Genomic DNA, 26,761 nt, shown 5'->3' with positions numbered 1-26,761 from the left:
TTTTCTTGTGGCGCAATAAGACTTGTATGTTTGTTCCACTTCCATTACCCATGCCCATCAGGCTCACAAATAATAGTATGCCAACCCTTGAAAATTCAAAGCAATCCCAGGGCAATGGGCAAATCCGCAGCAGAGCTTTTGTTTATCAGAAATCAAAGGAGTAGCTCAGAGTTCTCTGGAATGTTTTTGTTGTTGAAAATATCCATTTTAAGCTTCTTTCCTATAACTTTATCCTCTCATCTCTCGCTTTTCCTTCACTCTGAGGTCAAAGATTGTTTTTTTTTTACCCAAATTACTCAACATTATTTTTCTTTCCCACACACTCCATTGGGTGCCGTAGAGTCTAGAGTCGCTGCTTGCTTTTTCAGCCATACACTATATTTAGTCTGTTTGTGCGTTAGTATTGGAGTCTATTTAATTACATGTGTGTGGACATTTCCTTTTTAGGAAACTTTTTTGTTTTCTTTTGCTGCTGCTGTGACAGCACAGAACAATGACAAATGTTCTCTTCTAGCCTGGGCTGTGTGTGTGTGTGCGCGCGCATGTGTTTGTGTGTGTGTGTTGTGTGTGCGTGCAAATCTTATCAATTTTAAACCCTTAATGATTGTTTAGCCTCTTGTGGACACATTTGCTGCTTGGTATTCAGCTCTGTTGCAGGCTGTGTCATTGTATCTGTGTGTGTGTGTGTGTGTGTGTGTGTGTCTGTGTATGTGCGTGTCTGTGTGTCCTTTCAGGCTTCTTTATCCGTGAAGGTCTGCCAAATAAGATTCGACTTGCAAGTAAGTGGAGGTGGAGGTGATGACAGAACTGTTTGACTCTGTTTTACTGTGAGACTCGACTAGTATCAGTCTATAAGATTTGTGTGGCTGCATTCTGTTGCTGTACTTCCTATCAAAGAGATGTAGAAATAACATGGTAGTACTGTTTGTTTGTGGCACTGCTCAGGGTTGGGGCCAATTGCCAAGGATACATTTCACATCCTTTGGGATGTGACAATCACTGGGACTTTTAATTCTTAACTTGAATATTTAGTACCATCCTGTAGTGTGGTGGTGATGCGATATGACTATTTTGCGATCCTAGATTGAGTCAAAGCCTCCTTGGTGCCAACTGGTAAAGCTCATACCCATCAAACCTCGATTTCACATAGCTTTTAACAGAGCCAAATGAAAGCAGAGGCGGAAAACGGAGTTTGAAAATTAGCTCCTGGAATTGTTATTTGCAAGAGCATTGGTAATGTCTCATGCAAGACAAACAGCTGTGACAAAGAAAAAGGCCGCACTGTCTTTGACTGTTCAGCATGATTTGTCTCTGTACACAGAAGTTACCTCTAGCTGGTGGCTTTACGTCTTCTTTACATGTGTAACTGTCCAGCTGGTGCCACAATCAGTCTCATGCCCTACAATGTCACATCACCATCCCAGACATCCTGGTTTTAATAAAACCCATCAGGCTGGAATATTGGCCACTCTATTTAGATCAAATCACCAAAGGCCATCAAATGACACACTGGATACGAGGACGATTCTACCCAAGGACTATGGAGATGCTGTTTTCCTGTCTAAACGGTGGAATAATTTACCATTACCATTACCATTACCACCACTGAGTGCAATTCTATCCCTTTGTGAATCTTAAGAATTGGATTACAAAATACAGAAGGGTTGAGGAGCAAATGGGCGAAATACAACTCTACTATTTTGTTTTGCAGATGCTTTTATCCAAAGCGACTTAAAAAACAATTAAGAGTTTAGACTGGAGGGAAAAACCTTAATAAGTGCAACACCGTGCTTCAAGTTTGATTGGCCTCAGGTGCTGGCATCTAGTGCCTGAAGAAAAATACAATTTTGAGCAATGTATCCCTTCAAAGAAGTACTTCCAATATATAGATCTTTTTTTTTTTAGTGGTATTAGAACACCCATACAACAAGCCAACAGAGAAAAACAGAGATAGCCTTAGACGGTCTTCTTATTCCGAAGGTAAACACATGTCAGTTTGACAGCATACAGCACTGTTGGGTTTACAGTGGTTCCATAGAAACAGCGTAAACATATAAAAACATGAGTCAGACATATCGACCAAAGGATTCTGACTTAGTGCAAGAAAGTATCTACTTCAATGTGAGCCTAATTTGCATGCAAGCCAGCAACTGAACTTGCTGGAAACCTGTTACGCGCTTCATTTCAGTCTCATTATAATTGGGGTCCATCAGCCACAGCGAGGGTAGATGCAGGCAGATGTCGCTCCTCTGTCTGGGGGTCAGTCCATTATCTCACTCTTTGTCACTTTATGTCATTTCTCTCCATTTATGCCATTCCCTTATCTTGCCCATTTTCGCTCTAATTTCTGCATGGTCCCTAAGAGGCAGTGGCAAGAGTAGTGAGGTGGGACTCTTTCCCATTGGCAAGGTGCTGATGCGAGTCCAATGTAGTCAAAGGAGACAAAAAGATTAATTCATGTTTTCTTGACTTTAGTTTCATGCATCCTCTGTCAATGTGAATGTCTTTGCAATTCACAGCCAGACACGTCAGAAGCGACAATTCTCATAGCCATTTGATGTAATCCATGTGTCTTGGAATAAGTGAATAGAAACTGTTCAAGAGTAGAGATTCTCTGAAATCTTTGAGCTGAGGTTTTTCCTTCCAAAGTGGACCAGTCAGACTTTTACAACTACGTGCTGTTTTGTAAAAGAGCAAGACCTTCTATTGGTGTAAGGGACAGCATTTAATGTCTTTAGAGTTACAATGTGAATTGGTGTTTAATTAAGCTCTCACTGAAGCTCGCCAGCGGTAGAGGAAACCCTTTGGTGCTGTTCTTTACTTTTCTCTGAATGATGAAGTATCCAGTTTTCATATAAAACCTCATCCAAATGCAGCCATCATGTTGTACAAGCTCACAGTATTTGAAGTTAATGCAATTGAATTCTGTTCAGTCACTGCCTCTTTCTTTTCCAAAGGAATCCTGCTTACTGAAAACCATTCAGATCAAAAGATCTTTGATGGCTCGGCAAAATTTTAATATCCCAGGGATTAAACTTTACTCCAGCATCAAGCAGGTGAAAACAAGCCCGTAAAAAATGTTGCAATAATTAAATATTTTTTTCTCCCCTGAAGGCTTTAGAGATAGGGAGGTCGAACTGATTCATTTGCATTTCTTGACAGGGCTTTGACGTTGAAACACAATAAAAATTGAATTACATTTTGTTTTTTGTTTTTCCCCATGTAACTGCTTGATCCACCATTTGCTTCAAATCTATGACTCAGCATATTGTGATTATAGGCATTGCAAACATTGTAAAGGTTTTCCATGCACAAGTGCAGGGTATCTTTTATCACTTGTGGTGCTAATTGGGTATCACAGCACTTTGTTAATGGACCGGAGAGGACCAGGTCGTTTGAATGAGTGCATCTCCACTTTCCCATTTGCACTCTTTGCCTCACCCACTGTAACTTTAGCATCATTCATTCTGAACTTTCCTCATTTTAAGTCTGCTGTATTGGTCAGGGGGAGATGTGGGACTTGGTATGCATTACCACTGCTCCTCCAGTAATTTCAATTATATCCCCAGTCTTCTCCCCTTTAAAACTCTAACATGGACCCATCTATCCATTCAGTTTCGATCTCTGCGTTTCCTGCACTAACCTTCTGGCACAGGAGTCAATCCCAGCAAAGGCCAAAGGCAGGTTATACCCTGTGTAAGTCACCAGTTCTTCACAGGACCACATAGAAAGACAAGTAATCACACTCATATTCACAAACACTTCAAACGTGCCAGTTAGCCAACGTAAAGCAGACGTACATGGAGAGAAAATGCAAACTTCACACAGAGGGGCTCTGGTTTTGAGTCAAACCAGCAACCTTCTCACTGTAAGCTGACAGTGTTAACCACCTCACCATCATGCTGCCCTTTCACAATGATACTTTAAAACAAACAGCTTGGTTTCACACAAACAGTATGAACTCACCCACATTCTCCTCCTCTCAACTGCGAAAGCACTCAAACATGCTCTCACACATTGTTCATCCTATTTCTGGTGCTTTTTATTCTCATGTCCACGTGTATCACGACAAAAACCTGAATTATCCCAGAGCAGAAACATTACCACTACATAATTCTATTCATTTAAGCTTCAGCTCCAACTTAACACAGCAGTTTCCCTCTTTGACCCCATGAATTTGTCCTTCTTAGCAGCCGGCACGTTGAAATGGGTAATAACTTTCTTTTAATCAATTAATATAGCACTTCAAATTTGTGAAGGAGCAAGCAAGCACAAAATATCTTCAACTAGTGTAGTTAACATTTTAAGTAAGGCAATAGGTTCAAACCATAAGAAAAAATACAATCCAATAGAGCAGAGGCCACTGCAGGAAAGAAGACAGAATTCGGAGTGCGTAAACATAAGACGGACCACAAAGTTTCAACCTTAGCAAGAGATGCTTCAGTGAGTCCGACAATTACAGTTGGTGCCCGGGGTTGTTTAGATGGGCTGTAACAGGGTGTTTGCAGCCTGACTGCATGTCATGAATTCAGGAGCAAACCAATGCTGCCAATTCACAAGTTGCTGTGTCACACAGACAATGCAAGACAATACAACAATGTAAGACATAGTAATGGAATGAAGAAATACAAATAAAAAGCAGGTGGACACCAGAATCATTCAGACAGCAATTGTGATACATACATTATGACATTAACAGTAAAGTGTAGTTTTTAAGAGCTCCCCCTGCTGATCTTCCTGCTCTCCTTTGGCTGCTTATTAAGCATGAGTTGTAGCAGCAGCGCAGCTTGCACAGGGCGACCCTTTATGTCACTTTCTGTACTTTATCCCTTCATATTTACAGTTTAGTTCACTGGAGGGGTCTGGTAAAAGCCCTTTGGCTGCACCTGGCAGACTGCTGAAAAATGACTTGGGGAGTGAAGCAAATGGTTGTTTCTCACGAGTTAGCCTGCTATTTTTCGGGAAAGTGAGATTTGAGCTCTGAACGAGACTGTCAGGTCATTCAGCCAGCTGGCAGTGTTACATGTTGGCGTGTGCCATCTCACAGTCAGCATTGAACCCCGGGCGCATAGATTAACTAACCTGTTTGAAGTCATGGCCTTGTCTGACCATCAACTAAGGCATTTATTTAAAGGTGAACAGCATTTTAAGCCTTTTCACAGTTCAAGTGAACATTTTATACAATTCTTAAATATATTTATTTGTCCTTCCAACAGTTTACTCACAACAGTAGTTAGTTACATTTCAGATTGTAACTAGAAAACAGTCACAAGATATACTGAAAGAACATACAACAACTATGATTGTGTAATACAATATCAAAGTGATAAGTAATATGAATCCAATGACATGCAGTTTTGAAATGAGGGGACATTATGATGATATGATATAACATGCAGTGGGACCTCCATCCCCCTTTAACTGTAACCTGTAACTGAAAAATATTTAAAATAGCTTCTGTGCATCTCTGAGATTTATCCTTTTAATCAACCTACACAAATATATATATATATATATTTTTAAATAGGTGATACATGTCCTCTATTGTTTTCAAGAAATGACTGTAACAACACACTTACAGATACAAAAACATTATGTTCCCACTGTGGGAGCTATGACAGAAGAGCAACCTCTTGTGCAGATATCCCACACAAATAGCTCCTCTCTGGCCTTCCACTCGCCGTGCAATGTTTCCACTCCATGCTGCTCTTTAGCTGCCTTCCTCCCCTCACAGCAAAAATAGCACCTTCACTACGTCCAGATCACTGCTTACCTGGAGAGGATTAATTAGCTTTCATCACCAATTGAGATGCATGTGTAACATGTAATTGTGGTGAGCTCTGTATGTAATGATTGGCAGAATAGCACTTTGTGGCCAATTGTTGTATATTTAATTGGATGAGAAAATGTCGACTCACTTATATAAGCATCAAGGTTGTTCACCTATTCAAAGACTTTATACGGATTGCTACAGGGAACATCTTTCAAATACTTGTGTCCCTGTGCCTTTGGATTGTGGAACAGTTCAGAGCACCAACCATTTTTGGAGTCATTGGGATGACTAGGCGCTCCATAGCCATACTGGAGACTTCAATGCCCACATTGGGAATGACAGCTTGTGTTGGACAGGCAAGATTGAGAGGACTGACTCACCCAATCTGAATCAAAGCGGTGTTCAGTTGTGAGATTTCTACTTTTCCTTATCCAGGGTGCTGGAGGGTGCATGGGACTATTGCGCAACCGGTCCACATATGTTTTCTTGATGAAGATGGGTTATGACTGTGTTCAAAAGCATCCTAAGAGGATGAGAGCTGATGAAAGTGCTTGAGGTGAAGCACACAGCTGCTAAGTACACTGTCCCCATGATACAAACCTGATACACAGGAGAAGACAAGGCACACGGCTCAAAGGAGAGTGCCACTCATACTTACTGATGTTACCCTACATATGTTCTCAATTAATATCACAATTCACAGTCACAATCGCAAGATTCATTTGCAATTGGCATTGACAACTGACAACTTTGAGGCGCATTCAGCCACCTTCTGTCCAGGAGTGTGCATCAGTGACACATTAAGAATCCTGTCTCTTTTTTATATGGCAGTAATGGCTGGTTAGTTGACTTCATCTATGAGCCAAAGGGTCAAAATTAGGCTACTGTTCATTTTGAACACTGGTTCAATGGATGACCCAAAGCCAAGTATAAACCTTAAGAATTAGCCACCTTGTGGGTTTTAAGAAACTTAAAAACTGTAACCCATGTGTTCTTTATGGAGCCCTATTTATCATGAAGTACTTTGCTGTTTAAAGCAAAAAAGTAATGGAAGTACTGCAGTCAGCAGTGATCACATTTACTTCAAATACAGGAAGGTGATTACAAGCTCAGCCTTGGAGGGCAACATTATCCAAAACATTCACTCTCTCCATGCAGTCTTGAAGTCTTGAGAGGGAGAGATAATCAGACTGAAAGTACTTGTCCAAGGCACTCAGACGTATAGCGCCACACACACACACACACACACACACACACACACACACACACACACACACACACACACACACACACACACACTGGGCCATTCTGAACTTATATAAGGAGCTGTGGACTGGACTTCACATTGATAAGACTCAGATGCAGAAGTTCAGCCTTTGTATATTTGCATTCAAATTAGTGTGTACAAAAAAAATGACGTTATAAGATATATAGTTCAGAAGTCATGAACTAAAGGAATACCATAGAATTCCAAAGCGTGACAAGTGATTTTATTTGGAGGTATTTGTGGCCAATTGGGCATTCTGGATGTGCTGCAGACGTTGGCTTCAAGGATACATTTAAGACGTGACGCGACAGCAAAAGGTTTCCTATAGAAATTGGATTTCTGTCCATTCAATTTCTATCAGCACTGCTGTAATCAGAGTCGAGGGGGAGCTGTCAACCTGAACAAGTCAACAGTTAATGGAAGGGAGAAGAGTAACATTAGACTATCACATGGTAAAACACATGCAAAATGTATCAGTTTGGATCTCAGTGAACCAGGCGCAAAGACTTTGCCCCAGGAAACACAATGCGCCCTTGTGACGCTGCTGCCTCACACCAAGAGATTGAGAGCATGACAACAAACTGTGTATTCAACTAAATGTGTCAGTAACATAAACTACACAATAATAAGCTGACAACATGACACAATCACAATCACGAGTTTATTAAAACTACAATTGGGAGCACTTTTCATCAGATGCTCAGCAATTGAGTTGGGAGTAATAGCGGTGCCATCTGAATGGCAACTGTGCTGAGAAACAGTCATAGAAAAGAAAAGGGAAAAATATTTGGCAGTTATGTCCAATTCATGCAGAAATCAAACAGAGATCAAATAAATAACCAATTGGTGGCACAAAAGAGGAAATAAACATCTAACCGCAGCGGAGGATCGGTGTGGTTCGGCAATTATATCAGGGCTTTGCCTGAAAACATCATGCAAATTCACACAACGCTGCTTTGAGGCCATTCAATTTTCCTTTACTGTGATATGGTCGATAGTGTGATATGATGCTGGAGAAAACCTGTTTGGAGCTGCACAGTGGCCCGAGGCTGTTTGGGTAGCAGTAACAATTTAATGGAGTCCCCTGCTTATGATAACCTGAGGTGTAGCTTTATTGTAAAATGACTTCAGGGGTAATACTGTGGAAGGACAGTGAGGGGGTGAATGTGGAAAAAAAAACAAGCTCGATGTCATAGCTATTATACCAATCAGGATTTTTTTTTTAAAAGGCTGAAGTAATACTGTCTACCTTTTGATGTCCGTGTGGCTTTGTCTTTATTTGGCTATACAGTGTTTAACGCTGTGTTTGTTTATTTGTTTCTTCCGGTCCACTGTCAAATGTGTGCAGTACACGATTTATATAAATGTCAACATTTTTCAAAGGCTAAAAAGGTTTAAGGCAGAAGGTGAAAGCTTATCTATGCCTATCATTTTACATCTTAAAAGTTGACACAAAATTTCAGAGCACACATCAAAAATGAAGTCAAAGGAATTGTCATATCTCAGGATCTCAGAAATGTCACTGTCGTAAGGCACAAAAGAGTACAGAAAATTTTGGCTGCGTTGAAAATCCTAGTGAGCACAATGGCCACCATCATTTTGTAAGTGGCAGAAGTTCGGAACCACCAGGACTTCCTGGTGCTGGCCAGCCATCCAAGCCGTAACTCTGTCAGAGCTCCACAGTTCCTTTATAGAGAAAGAACCTTCCAGAAGAACAACTATCTCTGCTGCAATCCACCAATCAGGCACTACTGATGAAGCGGCCAGAACGAAGCCACTCCTCAGTGAAAGGTACATGGCAGCCTGCCTAGAGTTTGCCAAAAGGTACTTGTAGGACTCTTAAACCACAACAAAGAAAGTTGTCTTGTCCGATGAGACAAAGATTGAACTCTATTTTTAGGAATACCAGGGACCATGTTTGGAGGGGTTAGGCTAATGATCCCTAGTGAGCCTGGTGGTGTGACAGCAGGGCCACGCCAGGGAAAAAAAGGAGTCTCGAGAAAATCAGAAGAACACTGGCATCAGAAGGTGGGAAGCCGAGAGCTGGGTGTGTCACTGAGGCCCGACAGAACAAGTAAACTCCATTTGTCTGGGCCTTTTGTTCAGCGGCAAGTCTTCCAGGTGGACTTGTGCCTCTCAACCTCTTTTTCTGCATAACTGCCAAATTCTACTCCCTTTTTTGGGAACTCAGGAGAGATGCATTGCTCACAGGAAACAACAGACACACGGACAGTCAGGCAGAAGAGAAGCGCAACGAGATGGCGGCGGGGGATGACAGAGAAAAGCAGGCGAGCAAGCAGAGACAGCATTGGATTTTAATGAAGCCCTCGGTGCATGGTGCAATCTGATAAGGTGGCACTCCGGAGACAACAATATTGGGGTAAGAGGGTTAGTGTGGGGCCATGTGTGTGTGAGTGTGTGTATGGCAGAGAGACAATGTACCTGCATGTGTGTGTGTGTGTGTGTGTGTGTGTGTGTGAGAGAGAGAGAGAGAGATAGAGAATGTGAGATCAAGTGACAAATGTGAATCGTCTGCCAGGCACCACGTCACTCAAAGCTCCAAGTTGCCCAACAACCTGTCTGCTTCTGCAGCGCAGCTACTCAGGTCAGTCCCAGTGAAAGGAGTTGCTGAGGCTATGGCCTGAGGCTGTGTGCGCGTGTGTGTGTGTGTGTGTGTGTGTGTGTGTGTGTAGGCACGTCAGTGTGCCATTGTGAATACACTCACAACATTTCCTAATATGTGTGTTTTTTACAAATACCATTCATCTAAATGAATTAAACTCTTGACTCTGTGGAAGGGTACAGAGCTACGTAGACCAGCATGCAATGGAAAACACTTAGTTTCATGGAGAAGTTAAGGATGTTGCAAGCAGTGCTACACACACACACACACACACACACACACACACACAGCCCTGCACCATCCATCCCCCTCGTATCCATGTTGTTGTCGCTGCAGTATAATAGAGGAGATATAGTGAGATTACCCTACCTGGGGTAGAACAAAATAGTTTTCCCCCTTATCTTAACAATGTACTCTTCATGAAATGGATTACCACGAGCTTTGCTTTTACTGCAAAGGTCATGCAATTTATCCATCAAGTGACTCACCACATAGCTAAAAGAAAACGTGCAGAAATATGAAATGTGTACCTTGTAAAAAAAGAGTTTCAAGCAACCCTTCTTCATGAATCAACTCCTTCGTCATGATATAAATGGTCACTATTTGTAGTTGTATTGTAAAAGTAATGAATTTCTCAAATAAAGTGATTGAACACATTTGCACAGATGGTCAAAAAAAAGATTGCATACCACAGAGGCTGCGACAATGCAAACAGTGTTTACAACATTTGCATGGACTACACACACACACACACACACACACACTATGAGGTTCATTTTTACTCCAAAAAGGCAGATATGGTCAGGATGAGTGTATACATGGACGGTGATTCCTAATGAACCGAGTCAAAATCTTGGCTTGACTGTGTGTTTACGTGACGCATTCTAACTCATTGTTAGGCATTACGATTACTTGTGTCAGTGTAAACATAGCCGAGGTCAGAGTGGACAACTACAGCAGAGATCAGCTGTGGACAAACTTTTTGACTGGTGGGGCCACAATGGGTTCGAAAAAAGTGACAGCGGGGCCGCAGCAGCAGCAGGTGGATGGAGTGCAACGTATTTTCTACATATCCCATGATATATTTAATGTCAGTTGAACATGAACAACAAAATCTGTGTCGCTGAGGCCCCACAGTATTTAGCTTTGTATTGAAATGACTTTTAAAACACTGAAAAAAAAAAAAGATGAAATACAACTATATTATCACTTAGTTACTAATAATATCATTTCTTCAAGTTCGGCGGGCCAAATTATAAAGCTTAATGGGCTGCACATGGCCCCCGGGCCGTAGCTTGCCCATGCCTGCAAAGTTTTATTTCCTTTTTCATTTTAGGCTTACCAACAACAACGTACCCACTATATTGTTTTCTTGTAAGATGATTGTCATCCCACTTGTGTTCACGTTTTTTCCGCTCCCTTGTATAACTGTCAAAATGTCAAAAAGAAACTACATGATAATAAAAATCTAAAATTGGCTCATCCAGCGTATATAAATTGCAGCAGACTCTTCAGGAAAGTAGTGTTTACTTCTTCTCTGACAAAGACACGGTGCTTCCACAGAATGAAAGACGGCCAGGCTGTTTATGTGGATTTTGAAGCGCAAACAGTCATATATGCACAAAGACCCCGTGTCACCGTGGAAGCATGCGGTAGTCAAAGGCATCCTTTCAGTACACTGCCACTTATCTCAACATTGTACATCTTAAAAGAACCAAAAATACTTTTAACTGTCAAGGCTCTTTGTCAACAAAGACAATAAGGTTCTCGTGATTGACGACTTGACACATAATAGTCCTCACATTCAACATGGACAAGCCGTCAGAACATTAAAAAACGAATGTGTACAACACACTGACTTGTGCAGGGAGGATGGGGTGGGGTTGGAGGGTTCTTCTGAGCTCTGAGTCACCGTGTTTGACAGCGGCATCATTAGAAAAATAGCAGGAGGGCAGACTGTAAAATCCGCTGCAGCCATTAGAGGCTGTGAGCTGTGATGGTGCAGGGAGACGAGAGGCCATTTGTGGTGGCAAACGAGACGAAAAGAGCCCGATGTGATGACGGCGGTGGGCATCAGTGGCACTTCTGGGGTTGACAAACACTCAGACAAGCATGATGCATATTCAGGAACACGCCACGTGGCCGACCGCCGGTCTGCAAGTGGAGACTGACAGTGGGACTTCAGAATGGGAAACGTGGCAGCGAAGGAGGGGGGGAAAAAAAGTGCGCATAGATGGAGGAATGAAACAGAGGAAGAGGGGAAGTTGGACAGTAGCAAAACATTTTTTTTGTGCTCAACAGAAATCTTTTAGGTTTAAATCAAAATGAATTATTTGTATTATCAGCAGAGACAGTTAAATGGGGAGAAGATTACCGGTCAAACTTGTGATACAGCTCAATGTTTGATATTTGGAGTCTTGCACATCCATCATGACGAGCTCCAATCGCAAATCTCATCATTTTCATTTTAGTTGTAATGAGCTGTAAAAGCTTTGGGCAGCGACCTGCATCTAACATCGCATCTCACACCATCAGGTAGCCAAAGACTGTTGATAGCAAGCCAAACAGATGGGGGGGGGGGGGGGTAGTCGGCCTTTGGTGTGAAGATGGCCCATCTACTGTCGCTTGCCAGGTTATACAGCTGACAGAGGCTCCTCTCCTTTCATTCATTCATTCATTCATTCATTCATTCATGATTTTGCCTTACTATTTCCAAACGATTTAGTCGTGTGTCAAGGAATAATAACTGAATTTTCTGAAACAACTCGGCTTAAACTTACTCTCTTAGACTTCTTTTCCTTACTTTTAGAATAAAATAGAATAGAACACCTTTATTAATCCCACGCTGAGGAAATCTGCTAATTACAGCGACAAAAAGTAGTGCAAAGAGGAGTTTGATTACAGACAAGTAACAATCAGATGAAAGTCTGCAAAAAAAGTGTCAAACTGAAATCTAACTGAAGCAATAGTCAAAATATGTAAATCATAACCAATTTCAAGAATAAAGCCAGCAGGTTAATTTCCACTACGTTGCAGGACTTTACTAAAATGAAAATTCATGACGCGCTGTCACACATCATCCCAACCTGAGCAGGAATTGTGCCTGCGGCGTACGGCAGGGTGGGGAAAAGATGATTTCTCCCTTAATATAATCTCACATGGTGCAGCTTTCACATGAGCTGAATTATTAATCAGATTTGTTTCATTTGTTTATATAAAAAGTCAGCGTTTGCTGTGAATTCTCATTATGACAGTGGTACCCAGAATGCGGAAATGACGCAGATCTCTGTGTAATGAAGAGCAATATGGTAAATTTGACATTTAGCCAGGATGACTAAATATAGGAGACAAATCTCATTGCCGGCTGTGACTGTGTCCGACTCCAAACTCCCTTCTGAGATATTTCCCGTCATTATAATTCGGCTTCTGGCATTTGTTGATGAGGCAAATCAAATTCTGAAAGATTGTAATTTATTTGCTCCCTTTGCGACACTCACTTGGCCCTTTAGGTGCGATATTTATAGATCTGTGGTGTCACTATAAGGGCCGTAAATGGCAGAGAGGTGTTCTTTGGATGACAAGTTCTCTCGAGCTTTGGCTGAGTGGAAGCCAGCCAGTCGTTTAGGGCAAGGACACACACATGCACGCACGCACGTGCACACACACACACACACGCACAGGAAAGGCTGTGCCACCTACCATATGGTGCATCATCCATTTCCATCACGCATTTTTGCAGTTGACATGCATTTTGCATTTGCAGCCACCATATGGCGCTGCTGATTATGAGGTCATGGGGGAGACAAGGCAGGACAGTGAAAAGATGGAAGACGTGGAGCTTACGCAGCTTCAAGTTGTGACTTGACTTTAAGTGCACGTGGGATCAGTCACTCACAAGCTTTCTCCAGTTTGAAACCGGGCTGAATGTTTCTGTAATCACCCATTAAGTTTCACCATTGCCCTGTTAGCCAGCATGTGTCTAGGTAGTTACAGACAGGCCTCCATGACCACTGTAGCTGTAGGGGGGGGGGGGGGGGGGGAAGCACCTGCCTTCCCTCATCCGGCCTGGCAATCCTGGATATGATGTAGACCATACGGAGTTCACCTTTGGGAGCACTGAAGGACACGGTGAGATAAAAAGGGAATTTATGGGGTCCGAAAGATGGGCCACACCCTCTCATTCACTCTGCCCCACCCCCTTTTTATTTTTATTGTTGACAATATTTTTAGTTAATATCGTAGACATAAAAACAACGCAGGAACACTTATGGAATTATGCGGTAAACCAAAAAGACCACAAGAATATGGTTTACATTTTACATTTGTCAAAGCATTAGTGTCTATGGGGCATGTACTGATAAAATAACCACAGCCCGTGCTCATGGCTGTTACATGAGGTGGTTACTGTGGATGCATTTGCAGCATTATCAGATGTAGCCAAGCCGCAGCCAGAGGGACTGAGCACGTTGGCTGTGTTTCCTTCACTCGGCAGTTCAACTAATCCCAAACCATCTCCACTTGGTTCAGGCTGAGTGACTGTGGAAGCTACAATCACCCATCTGACACAGCACTCCATCACTCTCAGTCTTTTTTTTTTTAAATTGCCCTTCCACAGCCTGGAGCTGTGCCTGAGGTCACTGCCCTGTTAAAAAACAAAAAACAAAGGGATGGGATGGGATGTTTCGGCAGAATGTTGTGAGCTAATTTTCTTTTTTTTCTTTTTTAAAAGTGTAATCATTCTACAGTTGCACACAATTTTAACAAACATGCAGCAATGTTGGATATGGCAGAAAATTACGAAAATTGTGTTTTTCAACGACCATCTGGCCGGGAGTTTGTATAAGGCATCAGTGAGGTATCAGTCCACTGTGACATCACAAAAGACTGCAGAATTGTGCGCTATTGGCAGAAACAAAGTGAATTGTGCCCAGCATGGGACCTTTGCCTGTCAACCAACTACCCATATCGACATGTTTCAGTCAGAACAACATCTGCAGAGTAACGGCTGTTGGGAGCCAGTCATGCTTATCAAATTGGATGACGATGTGGCGTGCCAACTTTCAGATGCACCGCGGGACGACCATCTCTCTGACCATCTATCACCACAAACTCTCCATGAAGACACTTGAGGGCAATGACACATGCTGATATACCATCGCATAGACAGACGCGTCTGCATTAAACTCTCACACCTTAAATATTGGGATTTGAATCCCACGTTTTCAGTTTTTATTCTGTTCACACTTCCTTATTGCTATAATGTTTTTCAATTTTCTATGGGGATAAATAAAGTCATAAAGTATCAGAATGTAATTAATAAAAGAAAATCTGATCTTCGTCTCTCAAGGAAAGGAAAACAAAAATCCAATTTGGTTGTTGGTGAAATCAAAGCGATAGAGACAGCACCATGTGGCTTGAGAAGCAGGGCTGCAGGGAGCTGAACTCTGGTTGATGCTCCCGGTTTTTATTCTTTCAGGCCACGAGATGATCGTCTTATTACGGATGGAATAATGCGTCAGCCCGGAGATTTCTCATGTGGACCTTCCGGCTGTGGGAAAACAGGGATACTGCCGTGTGAAGCATCATTTCAAAGGTGAACTTGAGAATAAATTGAGGAGAAAGGGCAAAGACAATGGCCGTGTCGAAGCTCAGTGAACGTCTCTTCTTCCTTCTGTCTCCCAACCTACTCCTCTATTCTTCTCCTCTCCAACTATTCACACCCCACACAGCATTTGCGTGTACTGTATTGATGTTCTCTGTGGGACACTTTATTGGTTTCCATTGACTGAAAACAACTTTGCACTTGGTTACAGCCACACTCTCCTGTCTTGCTTGTAGCTTGAGCCCCTCTCGGTAAAAAAAACAAACAAAAAACACCCATGCCCAGACATGATGTGTAATTCTATGCGGATCGATTCCTTGGGAAGCCGCTCACATCCTGAGCTACGGGGAAGAATGGAGATCATTCGGGCGTCCTCTCCCTTTCCTTTACGCCATTCTCATTCCCCTCTAACACACTCTCACATGAGAGCTGGTTCGCTCCAATGCATGGAGATGAGATGGCTGTAGCACAGAAGTTAGCACAGTAGAAATACAGGTGGAGATCATGTTTGAGAGGTTGGGCTGCGATGTCACAAGCTGCGTTTCCAGGACCCCTAGAATTGCGCAAAACCTAAATATCGTAATAAATACTGGTGATGGAAACACCGGAACTCGGAAGAACCTCTCAAATATGGCTAAAAGGCTTTGACGCTCTCATGAGGTGTTTTTTTCAGACGTATCCATGTAGAGGTATATCGCAAAAATGTAAAAAAAAAAAAAAGAAAATGGCGCGTTATGTTTGGACGTTGGAGGAGACAGAATGTTTTTTAGACTGTCAGTGCAAGAATGCTGAGGTTGTGTAGTTATTTTTAATTCAACATCTTTTACTTATTCATGTAGGCGCCTTCCAGGTAACATCCTACAAGTCCCTGATCCATGTCTGCTGCTAAAAAATACAAACCTCCTAAAATAAACATAAGGGTGTGTTCCAGGTGCACATGTTTCTCAAAATCAGCTACTGTTTGGAAAATAATATCTAGTAGTGTGTAGTAGCATGGGGGAACGGAACAGTCATTGAAAAAGTGGTTTACCTGGGCAAAAAAAACCTAAAATAAATTCCCTTGAAAATATATGTTCAGATAATTAAAGCACAGATACGTTTCTTTGTTATTTATGCTATTATAATTGATAAAAAAAAATTAATCTGAGTTTAGCCAGTTAGAAATCTCCACAGACATCTGAAAAGTCTATTCTTTACTTTGCTCAAACAAATTTTTGAAATCTCTATGCTGTGATGTCACAAAGGGCATCTCCTCCAGGTCAGTGACAGTACACTCAACAGTTGTTGGTTGTAACTGTTTTTTTGTTGTTGTTGTTGTTGTTGTTTCACCTTGCAAAAATGGGGAAAATACTCTCAAAGCATCACATGTAGTCCAGTGACAAGTGTAATGAATTACGACATTCGTGTGCACTTATGCCCGAGTTCTCTCCCCCTCTGCTCTCTGATCCACTGTGGCGTTTGCTGTCATTAATTTCAATCTGGATGACGCATGCTGGTTGTCTTTGCCTCAGACTCAGTCCTGACTAGAATGGCAAATCAAGCGTCTGCCTCTGTGAAGACAAGTTTGTGACTGGGCTTTGAGGTTTTTCATCCAGACTGTCAAGCTTGTTGGTGATAATCTTAGCGGATATTTATTTGACACTTTAGGTGTGTGAAAAAATGTTGCTGTCCCCCTTATGAACTAATTTGTTGTCCACTAGGTAGCGCTGCAGCTTCACAGCAAGAAGGTCATAGGTTCAAATCTATGTTTCCACGGGTTCTAACTGGCTACTCTGGTTTCCTCCCACCATCAAAACATCCACGTTAGACACTCTGGTTGAAAGGTGTTACTAATGCAATGCAACGCTTAGTGCAACTGGTGATGGACGATGACATATTTTTCAAATTCAATACCATAATCAATATTTTTGGTGTCGATATCGCGATATCGAAAGCGATATCAATACACTTATTGGTTTGTACATTTTTCAATAAAGAAAACGTTAAAAATCACATTTATTACAAAAAATTAGAAACAGTTAAAGAAAATGCATTTTTCTGCTGTGTGCTGCGAGCTGCGTCGTGCACTGCGTGGTGACTGCCGAGCGTGCGCACCGCGCAGCCGCACTGGGCTTTTGGTGAATTACAGTAGTCGAAAGTAAGTTGCTGTGGTCAAAAATAAATAAATATATATCGATATTTTCTTGAAATTATTGATCCACAATTTTACTGATCGGCGATCGTTGTATCGCTAAAAACATCGATACGCAACAATTGCAGCTTGGAACAGTCGACAGTCAGGTTGCTTTCCCTTGGAAGTTGGCAAGGGCGGACGAGTGTGATGAAGGCAGCTTCAGTCTGGTAGTTTGGGAGAATGAATTGCTTGTGACGCACACAAATAACAGTGTAATCCTGTTAGTTTACCACTTGCTATTGACCTTGACACACACACACACACTTCTTCCACTGTTGTGTTTTGTATATATACATATATACATATATATATATATATATATATATATACATATATATATATATATGTATATATATATTTATTTATTTATTCTTTTTTTTTTTCTCTTCTAACACGTTTTCGCTTTTACACATACCTGACATGTTTTGGCAGAAGACTTCTTCTGCCTTCTTCACAGGTGTCACCTGGTGGCGTCATGGGATTTTTATCAGCTCTTCTTGGAGGTGTGACCATTATGTCGATTCTGCTCAGACAGTCACACCTTCCCACTTTCGGTTCACCTGGTCAGGACGCTGCTCCAAGTGTGTGAGAACATGAACCTCCTCATGGCTGTTCCTCTTCGGTGGGCCTCCCTCTCTCTTCCCACTGGTGCAATGTGATCCTTTGATGGGTGTCGAAGCTCATCCCTGGCTGCGTTTCCATTACAGTTTTTCGCAAAATAAAAGCTATATTCCGAAAAATTTTGCGAAAATACAATTGGGATTTGCATGTGATTTGTGTGTGATTCTGATGTCACTGGTAGCATCCAAGGGCTTCAAATGGTCTGCGAGTTGATTGATTGATTCTTTAGTGAGTTCTTGAACGTGTTCTTCAAACTTTTCTAGTGTGTCGCCAACATATCTTCACCATAGTACAGGTCTACGTTCTTCTGATGCTGATGTTCTGGTAACGCTTCTGTTACTCAACACACAGCATTGCTGCGGCCATTCAGACACACTTTGACTTTACTGCTTTGGCTGACAGTAATAAAACCGCTAACAACTAGTTCTATGGGTTAGTTATGTAAATGATGATCTATGAGGATTTTTCATGGAGGGTGTTGCGGAGAGGAAGAAGACCCTAACATCCAAACAGCTGCTTTGCTGAGCTCCGCTTATCTTTTCAACCATTGGCCGTGCTAACAGACCTACCTGTATTATGCTAATATAACCTTCATATAAATCACTATATAATCAAATGGAATCCAAGTGCAAATGTGAATGCCTTTGCAGTTAGGGCTTTGGGAAATCGTCCAACTTGGTCCTTGCAGCTGCCGCTTCCTTGGTGCTTTCATTCATTTACAGTCAGTTTGTGTGAAATGGGCCTATTGATTGCGAGACCTCGAGCAGCAGAAATAACTGCCTTAATGGAACCCAAACATAAGTGAATACAAAACAAGACAGTTTGATACAGACTTTAGACGTGGAGCCTTTTCTTGGAGTTTCTTAAAGACCCTTTTTGTGTCTTTTCATCTCGTTTGACATGAATGAGTCGATGCAACTTGTTTAATTTTCATTTTGTCACTTGATTTTTATTGCAGTTTTAAACATTGAACAGAGCAACTTCAGTGTGTGACAAGAGTTTGAGTCCTGTTCCTCCACAATCCACCCAACCCCACCTACAGGTCATCATGAAGAGCTTTATGTCATGATAGGCAAACACCACACTTCAGTCACACACACAAACATAAATACAAACACCTTTGTTTTGATCCGTTATTGCCTGTGGCTACCAAAAAAGAAAATTCAAAAGACAATGTTGATTACTCCAGAGCCCTGCTGATTAATCAGACGTCCTGGAATAAAAGGGCAGATGTTAATTCTGGTTATTTTTAATTCATCATTGTGATGCAGATGAGGTGAATTGGGGAGTGAACATGGGCATGTTTGGCTTTCCTACCAATTCAAATACTTGGGAAATGACGCGATTTCCATCTTTTGTGAGTTGTCTTAAATTTTTGTTGATAAAAATGATGTTGCTTTAATAAATATTCTGTTATCATTAATAACTATCAAGTAATAACCAAACAAGAAAGCAATAAAATAATATATTTATGTGTGTGTGTGTGTGTTTGTGTTTGTGTGTGTGTTTGTGTGTGTGTGACATCAGTCTCAAGTCTTTCATTATCTTAAAGTGATAATGAGAAAAAGTCAATCCAATTGTGCTCCTCTCTGCTGTTTTAAAGCTTTGATGACAAACACTACAATCATCTCTGCAAAGAATAGATGAAACGCTGAGTCCACTCCAGTGGGCCATTTTGCATAGATTACAATCAGTTGAATAGTGTCAGTCAGTACAATATAACCCAGCTTGTGAAGGCCCTTGCACTCTGACTCATGGAGGTGCAGTATCTCATTTAAATTCTGAAATGGATTCTGCTGGCTTCTCGGTGGCTCAGGGTCTCGTTAGAATAATGGTGGCAGTAAAATTACGGGAGCAGAGCAGAGGCGGGATTATGTCTCATTTGGATTCAGGTTTGGTATCGGCGGTCTGATTTTGATTGATGAGTGTGTTGTTGCCTTATGAATTGGCTGGAGGTCCTCGAAACTTTTGCAATTTTCTATGGCATCCGGGGCCATGTTTGAGGAAACCGGTAAACCTGTTGCATACACGCACACCAAGACTTGCACATAACAGTTACCGGTTGTCCTCAGGCTCATAAACAATATCACATTGGCTGGTGAATGAGAATCTAGTTTTGGTACAGTGTAAAGTTTTTCAGCCAACTCCGTCAACTAATCAGATAACGAAAGTAAAATACAATATTTAAATTCTACGCGTCCAAGCAATCTGTTTGTTGTGCATTAATATTGAATGGTAAAAAATATATTACTGAAACACCTTCATCTAGAGATCGTCCAAGAAGAAATTCTAAATGAATAAAACACAGTTTGGAGCCCAATCCGCAGTGAGTGTCCTTTAACAAGTTGTCATAAAAACCCTGGAAGCTGTTGAAACTGCCAATGTTCAATGTCAATCAGTCACATTTTGATGTCATATTAGACAATATTAGAAAACAGCAACAAACCACAAGTTTCCTTCTTCTGGACATAACGATGTTTGAATAAAGAGATACAAATGCCACATTTTTATTGCTTTTTACAAACTAGTAATCGTTGCCAAAATATTTTGATAACTGCAATGAACAGAAACATGAAAGAGAAATTTAACCACTCTACTCAGTAAATGAGTTACTGTGTGTATGGCTGGAACGCCGCTTCAATGATGAATTATTCATGATTGTTCAAAAGTGTTAAGTATTGGCCCTCACTTTTGAAAAGGTTGCACAATGGCCTGCAGTGATGGCATTGCACTCATGCCCTGTACGGGTTTGAAAAAAGCAAACCGGTTCTGCTCTCTTGAGTGCTTTGTCAGCATCAGCACGTGGGCGCTTAAACAATTTCCAAACATTAACACAGCCTGAAATATGCACTCAGACCTAAACTCTTAGGTTGACCTCAGGAAGGCCAAGATGAGCATTTGTTGTGTTTCAACAAAAAAAAAAAAATAGACTGAAACTCTCAACGCCATTAAAATGCTCACATGCATTCTGGTGGCTTTCACCTTGACACCGAACAAATAAAAAAAAAAGAAGAAGAAGAAGAAGAGAGTGCACCTGATGCAATTTTCAGAGAGGAAGATGGAGTCCGCATACAAATCCAATCCTCTGTGCTAATAGACCAAGGTGCACTTTGTCGCATTATTTCTCAGTGTTGGCCGAAGGCCACAGGTGGTAGGGTTTTCTTTATCAAAAACTCAATTATTGCAAAACTAGTCATCATGGACGACAAACATTCTGCTTTAATATGTAGCACCTGGAAAAGCCCCCGGATCAGTCGGATTTCAATTTTATTTCATCCCGCCAACTTCCAGTGGCAAGTACTTCTGAACATAATAAACATCCATTTAGTTGTGAAATGAGAAGGAGGCTTTGTGTCCTCAGAAGGTGTCAGGAAGGATTTCTAGAGGAAGGTAAGAAACTGCAGGCCTAACCCATGCTAAGCAGATTGAATTGCTGCAATAGCGTTTTAATAATTTAAATGACAACTATTTAAAAATGGGTGTCATCTATTCAAGTTTAAAATTTCATGCATCGTGAATGTTCCAAGATTTTTTCCCCCCTCATTTCCTATACATTCAATGAGAACAATGTTGGTTTAGTTAGGCTCAAATTGTGAAACTTGACATGAAACGCTCCTGAATGAGATTGAAAGGCCAACTTGCTTTTGTATTGTGCACAGCATCTTCATTGTGTCACAATAACGAAACAAAATCGCAAATAACGGCAATTACAAATGACTTCAGGACCCCCCCCTGAAGGAGACTGCATGTCCTGTGCATTAAACATCCACACTGGGAATGAAGTGTATGAAATAATAATGCTAGATTTATCCTCTACGCAAAACCATTGCAATATTTAACCTGTCAGGGAAAAGTGCCAAGCCAAATCCAGGAAAAGGCACTCTTTCATTTCAGTTTCACATCAATTCCAGCACATAGCCGGATCTCTCATCTTCGCAACATATATCTTCTCTGCCCCTCTGTCACCGCCAGCTCAGCCATCCCAACAAAATCACTGCTCCAGAAAACTGCAGCCTGGATTACCTCGAGAACCCCGCCCTTCCACCACATCAGCCCTGTCCAACTTCCACTCAACTTTTACATTCACCTCCAGATCCTTCAAGTTGCTTCAGCCCAGTTCTCCTCAGCACAGAAGAGCTGAAAGTTCTGCTCCACTGCTCTGGAACTCTGGAGTCCTGTATTATGTTTTTTTTTTTTGCCCCTTATGTTGTTTTTATCAGGTTGTTTTACATTTTCAGTAGTCTTTTGACTATTAATTTCTGCTTAAAAAGTGATTACCTATACCCAATACTACATATTGTGTATTTTACTCTTCATACTGCAGTACTTGTACCTGACGTGTGTGTCCCCACTTGTGTTCGGTTGAGACTGCTTATTTTGCCATTGGGTAGAGAAAGTGTGCTGTGGCAACTCAAGGCAGATCCTCTGAGGACACTGACAAGATTTTCTGCAATAAAGAGAGATTTTCTCCTCCATGAAATTGATCCTTCGCTATGAGAGACAGTTGAGTCGAGTTTGTTTCCGTGCGTTCGAGTGTGTGTGTTTGCCTGTTGTTTCACCTTGTGGGCTGGCACCTTGGTGTGTGAGACGACCCAGGTGGTTAATGTGTTGTTCTGCTACAGGTATAATTAAATCTGCAGGCTGTATTAGAATGGAAATCATTGTTGTATTAAGACAGGTGATGAAATACACAGTTAGTCCAACGGTTCATTTGCGAGTGTCTGCAAAGCTCTTTATTGTCTCTAATGAGTGTGTTTCGATCCGAGGACTTGCAGAGATATATTGACCTTTCAAGGCTGCAACTTCAAGAAAAAAAATGGAAGCATAATTAAAGGAGGTGGAAATATGAGACAATGGCAATGGCAATTTTAGACACACCACAAGATCTATAAAATGGTGAGGTAGTGGTCAAGGACAAATAATACAAAAAACAAGAACAGTTGCAAACAGCCTACAATCACTTTGATTATTCTTAACTATTTTGTTGCATTTTATTTGTTCTGGCGAGAATATAAACTGATTAAAAGACACAGTGGGGCAGTGGTTGGCACTCTTACCCCACAGCTAGAAGGGTTCAAGGGTTCTCTCCAGGTTCTCCAGCCCCCTCCCACAGTCCAAACACATTCATGTGAGGCCTGCAGGTATACTGTAGAGCAGTGGTCCCCAACCACCGGGCCGCGGGGCGGTGCCGGTCCGTGGGTCATTTGGAACCGGGCCGGACAGAAAGAATAATTAGCTTCTGTTAAATGAATCCCGTTTCATTCATTATCTGAGTGAACAACAAAAAGTTGCCTTATGCATAAATAACACAACTTAAAAGATAACAACCAATAAGAAAATGATATAATCTTAACTGTTTCTGGTTTGAAATAACCATCATCAAATACTTCAAATTTAAGAAATTCTGTCTGATGCATGATAAATTAATTCTAAAGGAAAAAAAAAAGAATACAGGCACGGTGCCTTGAAAGTTAGATCAACTAAATGTCAACAGCAACTTTAATGCAGACTTTAATCACATAAAAAGAAGGAAAAATACATTTGCTAAAATAAATAAATGAGATGAACTGCAGCAGGACTTCTGAGCGTCGGTTCTCTGTGTGAGTGGGCAGACTGTACAACTTGTTTCTGACCACCAGAGGGTAAATGTTCTCTCTGAAGCACCTGATCTATTTTCTGATGCTTTCAAAGCACTTTGACGATAAACGAGCCGAGAATAAGGCCTACACGGGCGCTTGAGGTGCTCATCTCTTGGCGTTACACAACACATCCACTGAGTGCTCGAGCTCGTCCTGTTATGGTTTCTATATGAGAACATTATTTCACGTGCTAACGTGTCGGCCTGTAAAGACAATTCATTTGATTTGGAAAGACTAATCGAAGCTACTTTGAAGCTTGATTCAATTTGGTTAAATTGAGCTGTGATCGTCATAACAGAAGTGCCGTCAACAAATCATTCCCCTTCTAATCTGAGTTTATACAAAGTTTGCATATATATAAATACAAACATTAGAGGCATCCCATTGAGCGCAGATACGGAGTATAACAGCACTGGGATTTTTAACTTGACGCATGGCTCACAGTTACCCACATTGTTTCATCTCACCAAATCCCAACAGCACTGTGTTAAAACTCAACATGTGGTCCTAATCGCCCAGTTTGCAGTCATACCTGATTGCTGAGAGACTTGATGGGGAGCCACTGCTAAATGGGGAATGCAGCAAGTTGAACTGGTGATCAGCTTCAGACTGAAACATCTTATATGCCCAGAGAGAAATAGAATAAGGAAGAAATCGTACATCATAACTGCAGCCGTACCACAGGGGTTTCATTGAAAATGTAATTGGAAAATCCACATCAGCGCCACAGCACTGCATTTACCAGGTGTTACCTATAATCACCAATGTTCAGTTTGGTCCATTTGCGGAAATATTTGTATTAATCGAGGCAATTGGTTTCAATCGGTGGAGTTTGTAAAACTTACACTCAAGGCCATGTGGTCATACTGCTGTGGTTATGTTATTAGACAGCCTCATGCCTGATAACATCCGAGCCATGGTGATATTAACCTTGATAAAAAAAAGTCAGTATTGTGTGAAATACACAAAATCTAGCCAAAGGCTCTGCAACACTAGAGAAGAACCTGCCTTGAGAAGAGAAGAATCCTTGAAATTTCAAAGACACTGTTTCTTCTGTGTTCAACAGTATTGAGCATCACTGGAGGTAAAACTTACTGAAACACATTCTGAATCTTGATAAATACCAACGCAAATAAAAGCCCTTTATATTTCTCTTCTGCCTTGAGGTTGTTTTCTTTCTTTCTTTCTGTTATTTTCATCTGCTAATTTATTCCGGGCTCATACACAGCCATTGTGTGGGAAAATGTGTGGATGCATTAAACTCCAAATGCATTTGGAATGGGAGAGAGTGGGGTGGATCGCTGAGGAAAGTCAATGGAGTGGAGAAAAAAAGAGTGAAGCAAATCAATAGTGTTCTCACTCACGCTTTCATGCCAGTGGAGGGATGAAAGAGTAAACAGGGGGATGCACAGAGGAATGTCTCATAGACCTTGGGGGGGGGGCAGCCGATCAGCGGCCACCTGGTGGCGGAGGCATGTGATTGTTCCCTCTGCGCCGCAGTTACCCCACTTACCTTGAAAGGCGAGAGAGACAGAGAGAGAGAGAGAGAGAGAGAGAGAGAGAGAGAGAGAGAGAGAGAGAGAGAGAGAGAGCCTGCAAGCACTCCTTGTTGTTGTGGTGCATGCGGCGTGCGCAGACGGCAGCCCTTGCTCGATAAGCACCCAGAGGAGGGAAGTGTTGCAAAGCAATTATTCTGAATGATTCAAAGCTGAGGCAGAGAACAAATTAAGTGAGAAACTTACACTCAATGGAGGGAGCATAGCGAAAGGGATGGAATGGGCTCACCCTGTAATGATGGATGAAAAAATGGCTGTATCAAGATTCATTGTAAATATCCGTCTGGTAAAGAGCCCAGAGGAAACACTTTAAAGACCACAACAGTGTTTTTCCTTGTGTTGTGTTTGCCCTGAAGAGACACATGCTGGAATGATGTTTACTTCTGATCTGGTCTGAGTCAGAAAACTACCTCATGTCACTGTCGCAAATCTCAAATGATTTGACCACAAAAATATTTTATTATTTTTGATTTAAATAAACTGATGGGCTTTAAAAATTGTCTACCTAAGAAGACCATGTACCATGATGAGGTCAAGGTTCACAATCTTTTTCTGGGGAAGTCTTTGCCCCGATGGTACAAGAGGTTGAATCCCTAAAAACTATAGCAAACAGCTGACATATACACATGCATATGCATACTCAACTATATACAACTTTCACTTCAACTCCACAAACGTGCATCTGGACAGACTGCACCAAAAAAAAACAACAACACTCGCTTGGGGCAAAGTTCATGCAACACATACCTCGACTTCTCACTCCTTATTTAAGTGCTGCTGAAAGTTTCTTGTCCCATTCTGTTCCTCAGTGAACTCGACCAGGTTGATCTGTGACAACACTTGTTCTACATCAGTCATTAAACTTCGTCAAGCAATGACGGCAAGTTCTTCTTCGAGTGTGTGGTCTCCACTGCTGTCTTCGTAATTGAGTTCTTCAACCCAAAACACCTCTGCCTTCCATATTTGTCCATGGTTGGTATGTGACAGCCTGATACTGTTTCAAGAGCTGCCAGATCGCCAGAGTAGAGCTTCAGCATTGAGACTGATCTCAGCTCTACTTGTGACAGAAAGACTGGACTGGACGTGAACACTTGAACAGGCTGTCCACTGTGGAAAGCTTTCAGTGCTGTTCCTCTTCTTTTTTGGGTAGGAATTGGAAATGACAGATTATTCCTTAAACCTGGAGATGACTCCATCATGAACCATCATAAATGGGATATTAGATGGAAACCGTGTTGAAACAACACCACGTTTAAAGGTGTCATTTGTCCTGTCCTTTGTTCCTTTCAGAGGGAGAGGGAAGAAATAAAATGTGTGGGTTGCAAAATGGAAAGGACTTGAAACAAAGTGTTGCCCAAAGTGGAAGGGACATTTCCAAACGACGCCTAGAGAGGGAAACAAGAGAAAGGATGAAGGAAGAGGAGAAAAAAAAATTGACAGATTTCTCCAACGGTTAGCATAAGTGTCTTTTGCTTATCCGTGTTTTTCCTTAACTTGTCCTCATTTA

The sequence above is a fragment of the Nelusetta ayraudi genome, unplaced genomic scaffold (genome assembly GCF_046127955.1).
Source record: "Nelusetta ayraudi isolate G7.1 ecotype Tasmania unplaced genomic scaffold, CSIRO-AGI_Nayr_v1 ptg000022l, whole genome shotgun sequence".
Lineage (NCBI taxonomy): Eukaryota > Metazoa > Chordata > Actinopteri > Tetraodontiformes > Monacanthidae > Nelusetta > Nelusetta ayraudi.
The sequence above is the reverse complement of the archived record's forward strand: the minus strand, read 5'-3'. Positions refer to the sequence as shown.